Below are 16,524 nucleotides of genomic sequence, written 5' to 3' on the forward strand. Positions count from 1 at the left end.
GTGTGTGTGTGCAAAATACGCTCGCAAAAAAAGCCCTGGGCGTGTTTTTAACAGTTTTAAAGTGAGGGTTTCTCACGTTTGTAATAAGCGTGTGTGCATTTCACAAAGCATTTAAACTTGGGGTTTGAATCGTAGTCCACTGACATGTTTTCTGGAGGGTGACCTTTTCAGATGAAAATGTCCAGAAACCTACACACGATCCCCTCAGAACCTTAGCCAAAAATTCCACCTTGAAGAGTGCCGTTGAATTCCAGCAGCAGAAAGTGTTTTGTTTTTTTTGTGTGTAATCTTTTAGGCTGAAAATGTGTTTTGGATATGGGGAGCACAGACCACCAGTACAGTGACCTCGACACAGTGCCAGGTTTCACTCTCGGGGTTCGGCGGAGGGGAGGGGGTGGGTTTTGGGGAAGGGCATTTAAACAGAGGGTTAGAGGGCATCCCTGGCATTAAACTGGAGCACACTGAAAGAAACCACACTGTGGAAGAGGAGTCCTGTAGAGGCCAGACTCACATTCAGAGCCCCTGCAGCTAAAACACAAGAGGCAGACCACACTGCTGTTTGTTATACTGATGGTTCATAGCTAAATTAAAAATAGATTCAAATTTTTTTTAAATATAAGTGTATCCCTCAATATGAGATCAGATCAAACACATTGATTCATAATATTTACACAAATGTGGCATCCCGCCTTAAGCTGTGTGTGTGCGTAACTGTTTTTGAGTAAAGAATTAAAATGTGCGTGCCATCTGGTTGGGTTTCTGAATGAGTTGCAGGAGGGTGAGTAGGGCTCGGCCTGGCCGGAGCTGTTTGGCGGCTGTCTGTGTCAGAGGCTGTGGATGGCACAGATGTGGGATCTGCAGTCCCCTCTGAAAACCAGCGGCGGTTAAAAGTGAAATATGGCTGCCAAAGCCAATCCCAAAGCCAATGATCGGGCTGAGGCTGAGAGGGAGAAGGATGAGAGACATCCTTGTCTTCTGAAGGTGAACAAGAAATCCACAAATGAAAACAACTGAAGAAGAGTGTTGTGTATGGGGAAGAGTGTTGTGTATGGGGAAGAGTGTTGTGTATGGGGAAGAGTGTTGTGTATGGGGAAGAGTGTTGTGGATGGGGAAGAGTGTGGTGTATGGGGAAGAGTGTGGTGTATGAGGAAGAGTGTGGTGTATGGGGAAGAGTGTGGTGTATGAGGAAGAGTGTTGTGTATGGTGAAGAGTGTTGTGTATGGGGAAGAGTGTTGTGTATGGGAAAGTGTGTTGTTCATGGGGAAAGAGAAAGGGGCACATTGTTTCAGCTGTTCAGGATCTCAGCAATAATATGGACTGAGTGTTGGCTACAGAGGAAGCAGGGTCAACAACAGGTGTTCTAACAGCCTAGATGTGTGTCTGTGTGTTTGTGTTGGTGGGCATTTGCGAGTGTCGGGTGTTGGGTATTGTCTCTGGGGAGGTGTGGGGTGGGTATGGTTTGTGGGAGCATGCGGAAATAATCATGGAAAAGGAACTTGGATTGTTCTCAGTTATTAATTTTAATTGTTCTGTCTCTTCCTTGCCTCTGTGTCATGGGGTGGCAGAGGATGGGGGTGAGTGTGTGTGTGTGTGTGTGTGAGTGGGTGGGGGGGGGTGCTTGGGGGGGGGGGGGGGGTGCCTGACAACGGTGTAAATTACAAACCAGGAAGGAATTTCACTCTATCCCTGCCCCCCCTCCCCTTTTCCCTTTTGTTTCTGGAAAAAAATCATGCAGGTCTTCATTATTTTTCCAAATAACCCTCAGCCCATTAGAGAAGATCCCCAGAAAGACAGGAATGGAGCAAGGAGGAATATTCTGAGTGGGAGTATGCCAAATAAACAAAAAACCAATGGGGAAAATTCTAAAAGACACTGAAAAACTGACTAGAGCATTATTACATTAATATATATATTTTTTTCCTTTTAATTTAGCCATTATAAGAATGTTCTGTGAATGCAGCGTGAACATTAGCCCCCTTCTGTGCTATTATGCCGGCTGTCTGGTGTAGCAATTTCACACTTCACCGGCTCAGACAACCAGTCTACTTGAGCTTGCCCCAGATTTCACCTTATTTAGGTAGTACGGGAAAGAGTCTTTCTCTAGACTAGCAAATTGCGCACAATATCCAGGACTTGGATGTTTCAAAGTAACACATTTGCAGTGTGTGCAAGGGTTATTTGTTGTTAAACTGAAGGTCTGCAGTAGCGCATACAGCCAAGCAGATTAGTTTGTGTCTTTCTGCTAAAAAAAAAATCAGCAACATCGGTGTAGATATTTTACAGCAGGTTGGTAACTTGTTCGTTTAAGTGACGTCTTTGCATCTGGAGCGTGGGATTCTGGGTGATGATGCTGTTGCGTGGTGATACGCGCGCTATGCCCGTGTCGCTCCAGTGGCTACAACAACAACCGCTGCGGTGGTTTTATAAGATCACGCTAGTAAGCCAAACCCTCCCCATCCACACACACACACACGCCCCATTCCGTCAGTTTATCATTTCTAATGCATGAACGATGGCATATTATATTCAACGGCCAGACAGTGGAGTTGATATATAATTTATGTATAGCAAGAATAAAAAACAAACCGCTAGTGTTCTGAAGCCATTTTATATGTGAGACAAGCTAGCCTACTGTAATTTGGCAGAACAGTTAAACCTGGACTAAACATAGTCCGAAAAATATGGGTCAATGCACGAGATCCTATTTTACCCGTGTTGTTCAAGGCCTCATGATGTTAACACGGAGAGAATTGTAGAGTAGCCAATTTTACCGGAACACGTGTAGGCCCATGTATTATAGTGGCGATGACCTGATAGTGGGGAATAGCCAAATTAAATACTTTCCAGTTTTCCAGACTAATCTTTCAACCGCATATGCACACACAAAGCTATAGCAAAACTGACGTGAATCCTGTTTTTATTTCGCACAGCCCAGCACACAAAGAGTTATTAACGGAGGGGAAAATTACCACAATCTGACCCATAGTGCATGATTGAGGTTTCCTTGACATTCATTGCGACTGAGCTGTTCAAGGACATGCTAAGTGAATTGTTAATAACGCGAAGCTGCGTTTGCGCATTTTCTTTTCTTTTTTGAGGTTTCCGGGGCTGCGCTGTAGTTTTGACTGCAGCGCTCATAACATTCAATAGAAACTCGTGGAAGACGTGAGTTTTTACTCAACCGCCATCCAGCAATATAGCCTAATCATATTGGATTTATATAGTAAATAAACAGTAAGCCTATTTCCTTACATATCTAGTAGCCTATATTTTGGCAATCGCTGTCACTATTCACCAGAAGATCAAGCGTGTCTTTCGGCGAAGTAGGCTATTGATGTACAATAACCAGTGAACAGTGCATTAAATTGTTTTAAATAATACATATAATTAAATGTTTTCAATGAAATATTAGAACAAGTCTGCATGTTTGTAATGTGTTTATATGTGTATATATACTTGCCATTTCAAAGTGGACTGTATGCCCTCATTGCACTTTTAACCTGCAGTTGTTGGCTTATAATAAAAAGTGCTTGTCATACATTTTTATTTGTGTTAAAATTTGGAACACAATTTTGTGTAGGCCGTTGCACACTCTTTCAATTATTTCGGAACACTATATATCGAATCATATGGGTACATATACGATAATGCTTAATAATAATAATAATAATAATAATAATAGTAATAATAATAATATCCTATAAATGCGTTGTTTGTGACAAATATAAGATTGTTATATCCACTGAGAAATTGTGGTATTTGAAGAGAAACTCCTGGAGATTGTTGGTCCTAGTTTTTTTTTTTAAACCTATTCTTCAAAATAAATGTTATTGGTCACTACATATGGGGTGAGGATTGTATTTCGCAACGACGCATTTAAAAATATTTGTTAATATCCGGCAGAAAACCCTGCATGTCTGTCTAATATTGAATGTGACGGAAAATAACTATGCTGTGGTTTTGTAGAACGGTAGAATTATCTAGCTGTTATTTTTGGTAAGCATGGTCAGATTTAGAATGGGGTACAGCCTTTGAACATTAGTTATTTTCAGACTTTATTCTGATACCAGACAAAAGTTGTGGGTCTTGATTTTGTCAGTTTTCATGTGATACTATCAATCACAAAACCATTTTTTATTTGATCTTGAGGACAATATACAGACCATGTGTAAACCCTAAAAAGAAACATATGTTTGTAATGTTGCATTTTAAAATGCTACTTTGTGCAAGAAACATTTAACTTCGGCGCATACGACACTGTGTTTCATGTTCTATGAGGCTGGTAGGCTACATAAGCAGAACAGAAGAAATTAAGCATTAAGAGAAAGGCAATTTTAGATTGACTATGCACACTGAAAGGCAATCAGCATGAGAATGGGAAATAGCCGGGGAACACCTATGGATCTGGTATTATCCTGGCATGAGGTCAGTGTGGCTCAAAGAGCCTGGCAATTTCCATCAGCACCTGGTTCCCTGTCCCCCCCCTGAGTGTGTCATACCTGCCCCCTCCCCCTCCACTGTTTACCCCTGACTCATTCTTTACAACCGACCATTCACAACCCCCTCCGCAGACCAGCAGAAAGGGGCGGGGGCGGACATTGACTTTAAATAATAAGGGCCCCGCTCAGTCAAGTCAGTTTTTTTTGGCCTTTGCGTGGAATAATGAATGAGTCTATTCAAATGTCCGGCGTTTTCAACTGTGGCAAATAAAGTGGCATCTCGGTTCTCCTTCCTGGTCACAGTGACATGGGTTCTGACAAATGTGCGGGTTAGTTCACCCTTCAGTACGAAACCCAATTGCGGCGTATGAGTTGTGACATAAAACTACCTATCCCTTTAATTGGCAGTTAGAGTTGTTCTCATTCTTAAAAAAATAATTAGGCCGATTTTTTTTGCAGGATCAGGTAATGAGTAAACAAGCACCAATGAGCAACACGCAGTAACAAGAAATAAAAAGAATTAACAAAACAACTAAGAAAGGATATATGGCCTGTGTTTACCGAGAGAGTCAATCCTAACCTGGGTTGTTGCGAGCAGAACAGACTGAGGAAGGAGAGAGTGTGTATTGGCTGATGGGAAGGCAAAGTGCCCGTGAACGGACGCCACCATATTGCTTAATTGTTTTCCAAACGGGCTGCAGTTAGGCAGTTAGGCAGTCCCCGGGTCTGCCCTCAGGCACCCAGGCTAGGCCGAGCTGGCCCTGTCCTTCATTTAATGGCAGCCAAGCCCAGAGGAAGTCTACCATGGAAAAGGAGCTTTCACCAACACACACATGTGCAAATGCATATATGCACATGCGCACAACCGCACATGCACACACGCATGCTCATGCACACGCACACTCATGCACTCGCACACGCACACACACGCATACACACACGCACACGCACACACACACGCATACACACACGCACGCGCACACACACACGCATACACACACGCACACATACACACACACGCATACACACACGCACACATACACACGCACACGCACACACACACTCTCCTCAAACATCTTTTGTTTTCTGCATCACTTGCATTCTGCTCAAGACTGCGTTTTTGCTCCGAGCTTCAGAATCATCCCCTCTTCTGCAGGAGTAAAGCTGGGAATGGTGCGTTTGCCTGTCTTGTAAAAGAAGAGGCTGTGCCTTTTCGCTTCCCCCTGCCCCGCACACACACTCACAGCGCACACATGCGTGCGCCCTGGCTCTCTCTCTGAAAGGCCCGCTGAATGCAGTAGTAGGTCGCCTCCACATCATTACTTTCCCATTACGGCCACCCTGTTGACCTTCTCATCCACAAGGTCACGGGGCCAGATTAGCCCTTAGTGTCTGTAATCTCCTCCCCGGCTTTTATGTTCTCACCCTCTCCAAGGCCCTGCTCCATTCTGCCCCGGTGAGGGCACAGAGAAAGAGAGCGGAGCCCAGGTTCAGTTTAACTGCACTGCACTTTAAGGAGTTATAAGTGCTACATTTTGTTGCTTACAGGATATTTGTTTTCTGTTCATCTGAGGGACTGCACCCTCACGGTGACTGTGAAATTCGAGCTACTTCTCACCGCTGAGCTACTCCTTACCAATTCATTACCCAAAGCTAAGGAGAGATATGTCAGTCCAATTTCAATGGTCTGCAAAGTCTGAGGTGCTCTGAAAAGTGTGCTCCACACTTAACTTAAAAAAAAAAAACATTAAAAAAAACATTTCTGGGACAGTTGAACTCAAGATAAGAACAGTTGTAAGAATAGAAAAGGTAATATTACACTGTATTTGTTGAGGTTAAGGCCAGATTGAAATATGGGTCTGTTTACTTGCTACATGGCTACCTTGCCCTCTCTGTGTGTGAAATTTACCAAGCACTATGTACCGGTTCAAATTTGATAGCTTTAGCTGTCTCCTGCTGTGCCTTGCCTACCTGAGCCTGTCCTGTTCCCCCTGAGGAGTGCCCCCAAAAACAACCCAAAACAGGCACATTGGCATTCTGTGTGAGCCTCTGGCTTCGTTTATTTTTTTTCGGAAGACAAATGAAAGCTCTCGTCGTGAAGACACACCTGTATGGCCACCAACCGCAGGGCTGAAGTTGTTGAAAAAGGCCAGAGAGCTCCAAAAATAACAGGAATTCAGTTTTTTTTGGTTGGCGTTGTTGTTGTTGTTGTTGTTGTTGTTGTTGTTGTTGTTGCTGTTGCTGCTGCATCGCATTGCTTTATTTATTGTATTGTTTCAAGGGGGCTCTTTTCAGTATGTGCCTTTTTGCTAGCCGGTGAATATTTTTGCTTAGACTATTATCTGAGGACAAATCGGTTTCAATGTTCTTCGGGATAATGAAGCAGTTGTGTTCACTCACACTTGTTTTTGCAGACCAGTGCATATAGCTGATGCATTTTTCACCTTTCTGAAAGGCCGTTACCACAGGAAGTTCCAGCTTCTCCAGTTAGTTTAGAGAGGTATGGGTTATCTACGCTCACTGAGCACTTTATTAGGAACAACTACTTATTCATGCAGTTATCTAATTAGTCAATCGTGTGGCAGCAGTACAAAAGAAATCCATCAGATACGGAACAGGAGCTTCAGTTAATGTTCACATCAAGCATCAGAATGGGGAAAAATGTGATCTATGTGAGGCTATGTTTACTCAGCTAACCACTCTGTACAATTGTGGTGAGCAGAAAAGCGTCTCAGAATGCCAGTCATGAACAGAAAGCTGAGGCTGCAGTGGGCACAGGCTCACCAAAGCTGGTCAGTTGAAGACAGGAAAAACATAGCCTGGTCTGATGAATTTGAGGCATACAGATGGTAGGGTCAGAGTTTGGTGCCACCAGCACAAATCCATGGACCCAACCTGCCTTGGGTTAACAGTCCAGGCTGGTGGCGGTGGTGTAATGGTGTGGGGAATGTTTTCTTGGTACACTTTTGGCCCGTTAATACCAATCAATCATCGTCTGAATTTGATTGTTGTTGCTGACCATGTGCATCCCTTCATGGCCACAGTGTGCCAATCTTCTACTGGCTACTTCCACCATGATAATGCACCATAGCACAAAAAAAAAAAATAGTTTCATGAACATCACAATGAGTTCAGTGTTCTTCAGTGGCCTTCCCAGTCACCGGATCTGAATCCAATAGAACACCTTTGGGATGTGGTAGAACGGGAGATTCGCAGCATGAATGTGCAGCTGACAAATCTGCATGACGCAATCATGTCACCATGGAACAGATTCTCAATTTGAATTTGAATTTTTCAACATCTTGTGGAATCCACGGCACAAAGAATTGATGCTGTTTTGAGAGCAAAGAGAGGCCATACCCAGTATTAGTGTAGTGTTCCTAATAAAGTGCTCAGTGAGTGCATTTCTCAATGAATTGTCGAGAGAAAGTTAAAAGTGGCAGGGACATGCTTTCAATATTACGTCTTATAGTGGTTTAATTTGTTATTATTATCGCAATATATTAAATTATGCACATTATAGCATCGCGTCTGAAGGAATAATATAAGTGACAAAAGCACATATAAAGACAGGAGAGCTGGATAATCTTACCTGATTCGGACATGACTTCAATCTGTCGGATCCCTAAACACAACGTTAATGTGTGGTGACAATAAGCAGTTGTGAATGGTTCAGATATGGGTTTGCCTGGAAGGCTCAGTCTTTTCCCCCCAACTGTGTCAGGAATTGGTAGGAGGGTGTGTTTTTCAAGATGCCTCATCTACATACTCGCAGCCAATATCTATCTAATGATTGTTTCTGTTGAAGAGGCCAGCCATTTTGGCTCTGCTTATTTCCAATTTGCAATGGTGTCCAACAAATGAAAGGCAGAAGTGTGATGCGCTGCAGTCTCAAAGGCCCCTGTACACACTGCCTTATGTCCCCCGGACTGAGTGCCAGATTCGCATTGTGCATTGTCCTTGACTTCGAGTAACACATTAAACCAAGTGTTACAGTTCCTTGGTATTATTTCCTGGTCAAATGTCAGCGAGTGCAGGATCGCATACATCTGGGCGTTTCTAGCATTTTCCGCAAGTTTCCTCTCATTTGGCACAACAGTCATTTCCTGAAGGGGTTGTTTTTCTTTCTACTACAGCAAGAATGTTCACACCTTGCGTGATTTGTTTGCTGCACAAATGCCCGGTGCATCGTATTTCTTGTGCCTTGTTTCCTGAAGTAGTACAGGTCTGTCTCATATTCCTCACAAAAAGTATAAAAGCTACTTTCTTGGCGTAGATTTTGTTTGAGAGGCTGACAGCCATTGTGCTGATGTGAATTTAGAATTTAGGCATTTCCTTTTTATTTTTTTATTTACTCACCAACTAATACATTTTACTGCTGTATATATGTAGATTAGATATGGCTCCTCATCATTCCTCTGAAATGATTATGAAGCATTTGGGTCAGTGCTCTTTGTAACCTCTTTCCACACATGCTCTTACGTGTGTAATGTCTTTTGGAGGGTGTGTGGTTGTCATGAAGTTCCGTCCCTGTCACTGGGCTGGATGTGGCTGCATGCCCAAAGCCGTTTTTATTTTTTGGGACGAGTCCCACATTCTGTTAAACTTCCATCTTGTATTGGTAGGTTTGGAGTTCTCTAGGGAATCTATCTGAACGGGCAAGGCTGAACCTGCCATTTGGATACATACGGGATTGTTTGGCTGTCTTCTTTCCTTGAGGTTGTAGTTTTAGTGAGGTTGATGCACGGGGCGAGTTGATTGTGTGGGGTGTCCTTGCATCCTTATTTGTGTGGCTAATTCTCTTTTAATGGTAACAATTGGGTTTAAATTGTCAGGAAGAATGTAGATTGTGTGAAGATTGAACCTATGCGTAAGTTAGTGTTTGTAAAACTAAAAATGATGGAAACTTTTCTGTAAGCTCAACTTTTTAGATAATAGTTTTCTTTTCTTTTTTTTTCACCAACTGGGTATTCATTGACCGCATTTATACATTCGCGTCCGTTTATTTGTGCATTTGTTTGTGAGTGAAAATGAAGGACAAAAGTCATGTGAATTGGGCGCGTATCGCCGCGCTCCGCCGTGCCTGCGGAGTGGGACTGGGCGATGGCCAGATTGTCTGCGTACACCCACACGCTCAGTCCTGCCTCGCTATCAGAACCAAATCACGGGGGACTTATTAATTAACATTGAATATCTGAAGCCCTGCTTGTAAGTGATTGTGATGTCATCACGTTGCCTAATTGAAGGTTAGAGATCAGCCTAAATGAAATCTGGGTTGAGGATCAACTCCATTAATGTGTATGTTATTTCCAGTAATTGCTATATGACGCTTGGATCGCATTTCATATATAAAATTTGACATAACATTTGTAACATTTTGGATATTTAATGTTGTATAGAATACAGTATTTTTACAACTTTGCAAGGCTTCTCTGTGCTTTCTGGATACATCATGAAGTGGATGAAATCATCATTGATGCTTTTTAGTGATAATGATAAAAAAGGTTTCCGTTTCCTCATGCACCCAGTCAGTTTAAACACACCACATACTTTGGCATCGGCATGTAAACAACTCAGAACGGTTTATTAAAATCTAACTATGATAAAATTCGAAACAATTTTGAGTTAGATGAGACACTAAACAGCAATGGCAGTCACTCTGCAGATGAAAATTGCAACCATAAAGATTGCGTGTTAAAGAAAGAATGCTTTGTCTCTTTGAAACTATTATAAACAGAAATGTATTTCTCGTAAGTAATAACTTTACCAAAGCAAATGGCTGTTAAATATGTATTTCCATATTGCTGGCAAATCAATTTTGCTGTTAATGTTTACAGCTGACCTGGTGTAGGTTTGTTTGCAGTGTTTATTTGTAGAGAAATGTCCAAGCCAGTCACAGGTGCTAGGGCTCAACAGGTGTATGGGGTCATACTACCTGGGAAATTTGATGATTGATTTGTTATTATATTGATTAATAGATTTTTTTGACTGCATTTAATTGAAGATTTAAAAAGAATACCTGGACAGTCAACGTGACAAGATGTTTAAGATGTGTGTGATAACAGTACATACCTTTAAACATATCAAGGGTAATAATAACACGATCCAGTCAGACTTATTTCCATTGTGGTCCACCATTGTACGGACTTCGAATCAGCAGATGCGTGGCCTGTATATGTGTATGCGTGTGTGACGTGTGACCTTGCAGTGCTATGCATTAATCCGGCTGCTTTGCCCAGCACAAGAGGGCATAGGGCTCTGCTGGTGTGCAGTCCGTGAGCAATCAATGGAGCTGATGTTCATTCTTATTGATATTTCAGGCCTGCACAGTCTCACGCTGGCACAATAGTGCAGGACAAAATGGATGATACCTGCCATCCCTCCATAATACCATCCTCCCTGCCGCTAGGCCAGAATGAGCCTTCATCTCTGGACTGTGATATTCTGCTCTGATCTGGACACACGTGGAAACTGCAGGTACATTTTGCACTAACGGCAAAACTTATTTTTAACACAGCTTAGTCTTAATCTGTAGCCATAATTGTAATTCAATTAAAGTGGCTATAACAGGGCAGGAAATAGTTGAAATAACACATCCACCAGATATCTATCCGAAGTAGTGCCAATCACTATAATAGCACAGATATCTGACATAAAATCTGTTTTGAAAACAACATCAGAATTGCTAATGCTTGATGCATACCATAATAAGGCCATACAATGTAGCTTGCAGCCATTTACGGATTTACCTTAGCAATCACTTTAGCCCCTCAGGTATCGCCCCGTTTCTTGACACAAGCTTAAAAATGACATACCAAAAATAAAATAGTTACTATTCTTGCAGCATTTTGACTACAGGCATAATCATGGTCTCTTCTGGGGTTTGTTTTCCAAGTGTCAGAATTACTGCAAATATTACTGAAACATAGTTACAGAAGCTCCTTTTTTTTTTCTCACTGAAAAGATTTTCTGTATTTGACTGGGTGCAAATGATTGTAGCTGTGGCTTGTGCACTTAGAAACACAATGGAGCGAAGTCACAACACTGGAAAAATCCCTTTCAAATTTCAGCACAATATCACCACAAATTAGCATTCTGCATTGTTTTTTCTAATCTATGTCAAGGCAGTTTTCCAAAAAGGAGACTTTTGGAGACTCCGAAGGGACACATGGAAACTATATGATATTATGGTATAAGACTCTGTATTTTGCTTACTAAACTATACAACACTTTTCATCCTTAAAAAATGTGTTTGCACTTCCCCCCGCCTGTCACCCTCCCCTACCTCTCTGTCCCAAAGTCCCTCTCCTTGCAGCTATCCTCAGACAGCAACAGATAGAGAAGATCATAAAAAATAAAACAATAATCACAATAATACCATCTTGTGCGCTCATATATTCATTGAGGTCCATTCATTGAAGTTTTTGCAAATACCCAACCCCCATCAACGAGTCAAACACATTCCATAATTTCACATGCTATTTATTATTCAAAAGCAGGCTGGCTCCTTATTTATAAGCATACTGAATAATACTAAAATATTTTGAGAATCTATTTAGATGCTCACCGATATAAAATGGGATCACATGCCCTCTATTGTATTGTCACTGTGTTCCTCAGAAAAATTCTCTCAGATGAGAGATTCCTTGCAACTCCTCCAAGTCGTAGGCATTTTAGACGTAGGCATGGCAAAAATTATTTTTTGTTGTAAAACGTCAACCGTTTTCGGCATAAAATCTCAAGGACTGTTTTTGCCAAAGTCCAACAGACTCCGCCTGCTTGTTTTGTTATGCAGGCGAAAAAATGCTTTGTTGTTTTATGCAAGCCTAACAAATTATACACTGTTGGAAATGTGATGTCATTAGCTAAAATGCCTCAATAACATGAGCTGAAGTTATACTTGATTTTCTTACACACGGATGGGGGTAACACAATTTCTCTGCAACTAAATTACAAATACTGTTCAGAGAGGGTTGTACATGGGCTCATCTTGTTCGAGAGAGCCTATACAAAACGTAGGTAATAGCATTTCTATGCACAAATACCTTTGTCGAAGTATACAATGGCAAAGTATACAATGACAACATTAATTCCTACGGATAAATACTAAGTAAACAATTTACATTATATCAACGTTTTTCCGAATTAGCAAATGTTTAATATGAGAAACTATTATACATTTGGTCCCCCCATACTTGTTTTACCACCCACATGTTACAAAATAAGGAACTGTTGAAGCAATGGCGTGTTAAGTAAGCATTATGAATCTAGAACCTGTGGTATATCGTGGATATTTGTACAATGAGCATCACATTTATCTTTCAAAATTTCACAAAAAAAGACAAGACAAAGTTTCAATTAATGTATTTTTAATGGGACTATGTTTTATGGTAAATCTATTCTTCTGCTGAACAGTAGTTTATTGGTTTCTAAGCAACGGTATTCCTAACATTAGCTAGCAATAATGTACCCCACTGCACTAGCTAAGCAACCATAGCTAGTAATAATGTATCCCCTAGCTATGCAACTTTACAAGTTAGCTACTAGCAATAATGTAGCCCCACTGCACTAAAGTCAGCTACCTAGCTTGTTAGTTTACGTTACACCTGACGACATTGACACACTGTCATGTGTCCTTGTTGTAGAGATAACGTGCAGTTATTGAAATAACTCCAAGCCTTGAGTCATGATTTATTTCGCTTGGGTTTGGTGGTCTTGCTGGTATTTAGATCAGAGGATATTGACTTAGTTGTACTTTTTTCGTTCCTACTCCTTTCCAAATCTGCGATTATGATAACTTTACGTTAATTTCAGTTATAAAGTAGATAACGGTGATCTACAAACAAACTTTCAATTTAACCTCGTGGATATTGGCACTGCTGGAGCGCAAACTGACCAATAGAGACAATGGACCGGACTTATCCGTTGTATCCGTTAATAGAGTATTAACGCTTTCAAATGGTATATCCTGTTACCATAGTGATTGAAAATTTGCAGGCTGAAAAAATAAATAATTGCAAAAAAGGGTCGTCAGATTTACGGGGTTAAATGTTATTTTTCTTACTACTAAATTAATTTTCATAACATAGATAGTGTATTGAATTGAACAGACTAATGTTTGAAATGTTTGTCTTCTACTGTGCTCTCGTGTTTGTCAAGGCCTATTTTAATTACATTTAATCTGCCTATTTAGTGTTATAAGTGTAGATAACCCCGGCTTTGACAGTTTCAGTTGATGAAAAAACATTTTCTAAATAAACCTGTTAAGCCCCATGGAGTCAACAAAATATTCCTTTTGTTTTAGTAGGCTAGTAGGCTACCTAATCCGAGTAATATAGCAATTGTTTATAGGCTATATACGCTAGGCGATGTGTAATACAAAAGATGAGCATTATTGACCAACCTTAATGAAACAGAATGTATGTATGCCGCATAGAAGAGTACATTTTACCGACAACATTTTAATAATATACCCAATTATTTGACCTTTCAGAAGTTAAGAAGTTGAATGTCATGTTAACAAGTTTTAGGTCATTTAGTAACTGCAGACTTGTGTCAGTGTTTTGGGCGAATTTGTCTTTGAACATACGTTCTTTGAACACTGGCAAATCGCCTTAAACTTAGCAGATTCTCTCTCTGTCGTTGATCTCACCTTGCGTGAATATAGGCTAGAATTCAGCGATTAATAAAGTAGGCCTAATTTAAGGATTTCACGTCTTAAACACCGGACCAGGAGACAATGTTTTACAAATCCCTAATTTCAAATGAAGAGCTTTAACACGTATTGTCTTGTATATTGCCTCTTGGCTTTCATGTATGGGATAAAGAAAAGTGTTTTTTCATTGATCTGCGCATTTCGACCATTCCTCGAGGCAAGGCATTGCACCCAGTGGGATCTTCGGGGTCAAATAACCAAAAAAACAAAAACAAAAAAAACACCTGGTGGATTGAACGGTACGAACTTTCTAAAACCGAGTTCTTCATATGGGGAACAACGGAATAGATGTTAAACAAATATGCAATGTTTGCCATAGACCACTGTAGATACGTGCGTTGAACATAGGTCAAATTGTTTGTTGGCTACTTATGCGTGCGTTGACGCTAAGGCTATTTGTCAATAAAAATCTACTTATTGCATTACATTTTAAAACGAAATTACCACATGTTGGTCATAACACTTAAAGAAAACGTCCTTACATATATGAATAATAAATGTGCAGGGATGACAAAATAGGCTAATAAAATGTCTAGCCATAAAGTGTCATGCAGTTAGTTCTGATCGCCCGCTCCAGTAGACAGATGCGATCTAATCAGATCGGAACACCAATTAGTATAGCTTTGTTTAAGTTAGACTTTCTCTCTAACTTCTGCTTAACTGAAGACGACCTTGACGTTCAGACGTGATTAGAGAGTAGGATGGAGGAGGAATTATTATACTTTACGCTATTCTTGTTTTTCTTTTTTTATTTGACGTCGAGTTCAGCTTTCTTTGACCAGAGAGAAATGTGAAAACAGCATAGATTTATATAGGTTCTTCCGAGATCAGAAACTGCAACGCAAATGGCCTGGACGAAGGCCTACATTTTTGGCCGCGAGTAAAGTGCGAGTCAATTGCCTATTAATACGTCTTTCATTAGTGTTTAAAGGTAATCCATCAAAGTACAAGACACCATTGTGAAGACCTGCTTGCACTACCATTGCAGAACATCTGCTTAGTTGAAAAAAGGCGATTGCTTGAACTTGCACTCGGGGGACCCATTAAGTTCGACTCCTATGGCAGCCCTGTGAATAAATTCATCACATTTTTGACACCTTACCATATGCTGAGGAATTAAAAACTACTCTTGTTGAGCATAAAATTGATTATCTTTTAGGAGTCCTCGGCAGTTTGTGAAGAAAACATTATTTCACTGCAACTGGGGGTTAATTTATTATCAAATTAACGGCAATTTAATGACAGAGTTTGACTATAGTAACTCGTGGAAAAGAAAGATGCTCAAAACGACGGAGTATGCGACCTTGGATTTCACGTTTCACTGCAGACTTAGGCTTCAGTAGGCCATACTGCTACAAATCAACAGAACACAAAGTAGGAAAACACTAATAATACATTTTAAGTTACCGTGCAGAATTCAACAATTTAGATGTGTTCGTGAATGGATGGCAAGAACCGAGTATACAAACATCTGAAGCAGAGCAATTGAAAGTTTCGCGACGAACATGTGGAATTCGTAGACGCGGTGGTGCAACGCCATTGAATTGATGAATGAATTTCGTTTACGCACTATAAGCACTATACGGCACGAGAGGACGCAAGGATATTTTTTCCAGAAATGTTATTCTTACAGGGAGTAAGTATGCACGATTTAGTGGAATACAGCACAGGATAAATCTGAGCGCTTTAGAGTTTTAAAATACACATTTTCCAAATCTTTCATAATAACTGGTAACAGTGTAAGGTGCAGACCTCCCATCGTAAAGATTAAAGTTAGAATGGCCTGGAAATGTTAGAATGAATTAATGTAAATACCTACATAAATATTGTTCTACTGTTACGGTCTCTGAGCCTGTGTTATCTTAATTCGGTAATATCGATTAAATCAAATTTCAAATAGCCTCAAAGAACACTACCCAGCAACCTTGCACAAGCCATGAATCCAGGGCAGGCTACATGCATTTGTTTCATCACTTTTTTTTTTAAACAATTTTGTACTGTACACACTGCAGTCTCAACTGTTTGTCTGACTTTGCTTGAACATTAAACCCCATTGCTAAAGCGAATACTATTGCTATACACCATGTGTGAGCAAGATAAAAAAAAAATGCTTTCTCACTTTGAATTCCCAAATTGTTCTGAAAGGTCAAGGTTAACCTGTCGGTAGAGCTCCACTGTAGGTTCTTTATTGCTGGGGTTCCCAGGCTGTGGTATGGGGACCCCTGTGGGTGAGCCCCAAACAAAATTGAAGAAAGAAATCCCTTTTATGAGTATTTTGTATACATTTATAAAAGAAAGAAATGTAGGTTAGACTTTCAGACAATCTAAATCTAATCAAGCTTTCATGTTTTCGTGATATTATTGTTATTA

At 40.6% G+C, this 16,524-nt stretch overlaps 1 protein-coding gene across 1 annotated transcript in view; it reads left to right on the forward strand.

Annotated features, from left to right (window-relative positions):
- Positions 1 to 16,524, forward strand: part of zic6 (zic family member 6) — a 54,690-nt gene that overhangs the window by 15,587 nt on the left and 22,579 nt on the right. Inside the window, exon 2 of the transcript XR_009708375.1 lies at positions 10,760 to 10,916. The gene's annotated coding sequence lies outside the window, so the exon portion shown is untranslated. The remainder of the gene's footprint in view (positions 1 to 10,759; positions 10,917 to 16,524) is intronic.

Source organism: Conger conger, chromosome 3 (assembly GCF_963514075.1).
Source record: "Conger conger chromosome 3, fConCon1.1, whole genome shotgun sequence".
Taxonomy (NCBI): Eukaryota; Metazoa; Chordata; class Actinopteri; order Anguilliformes; family Congridae; genus Conger; species Conger conger.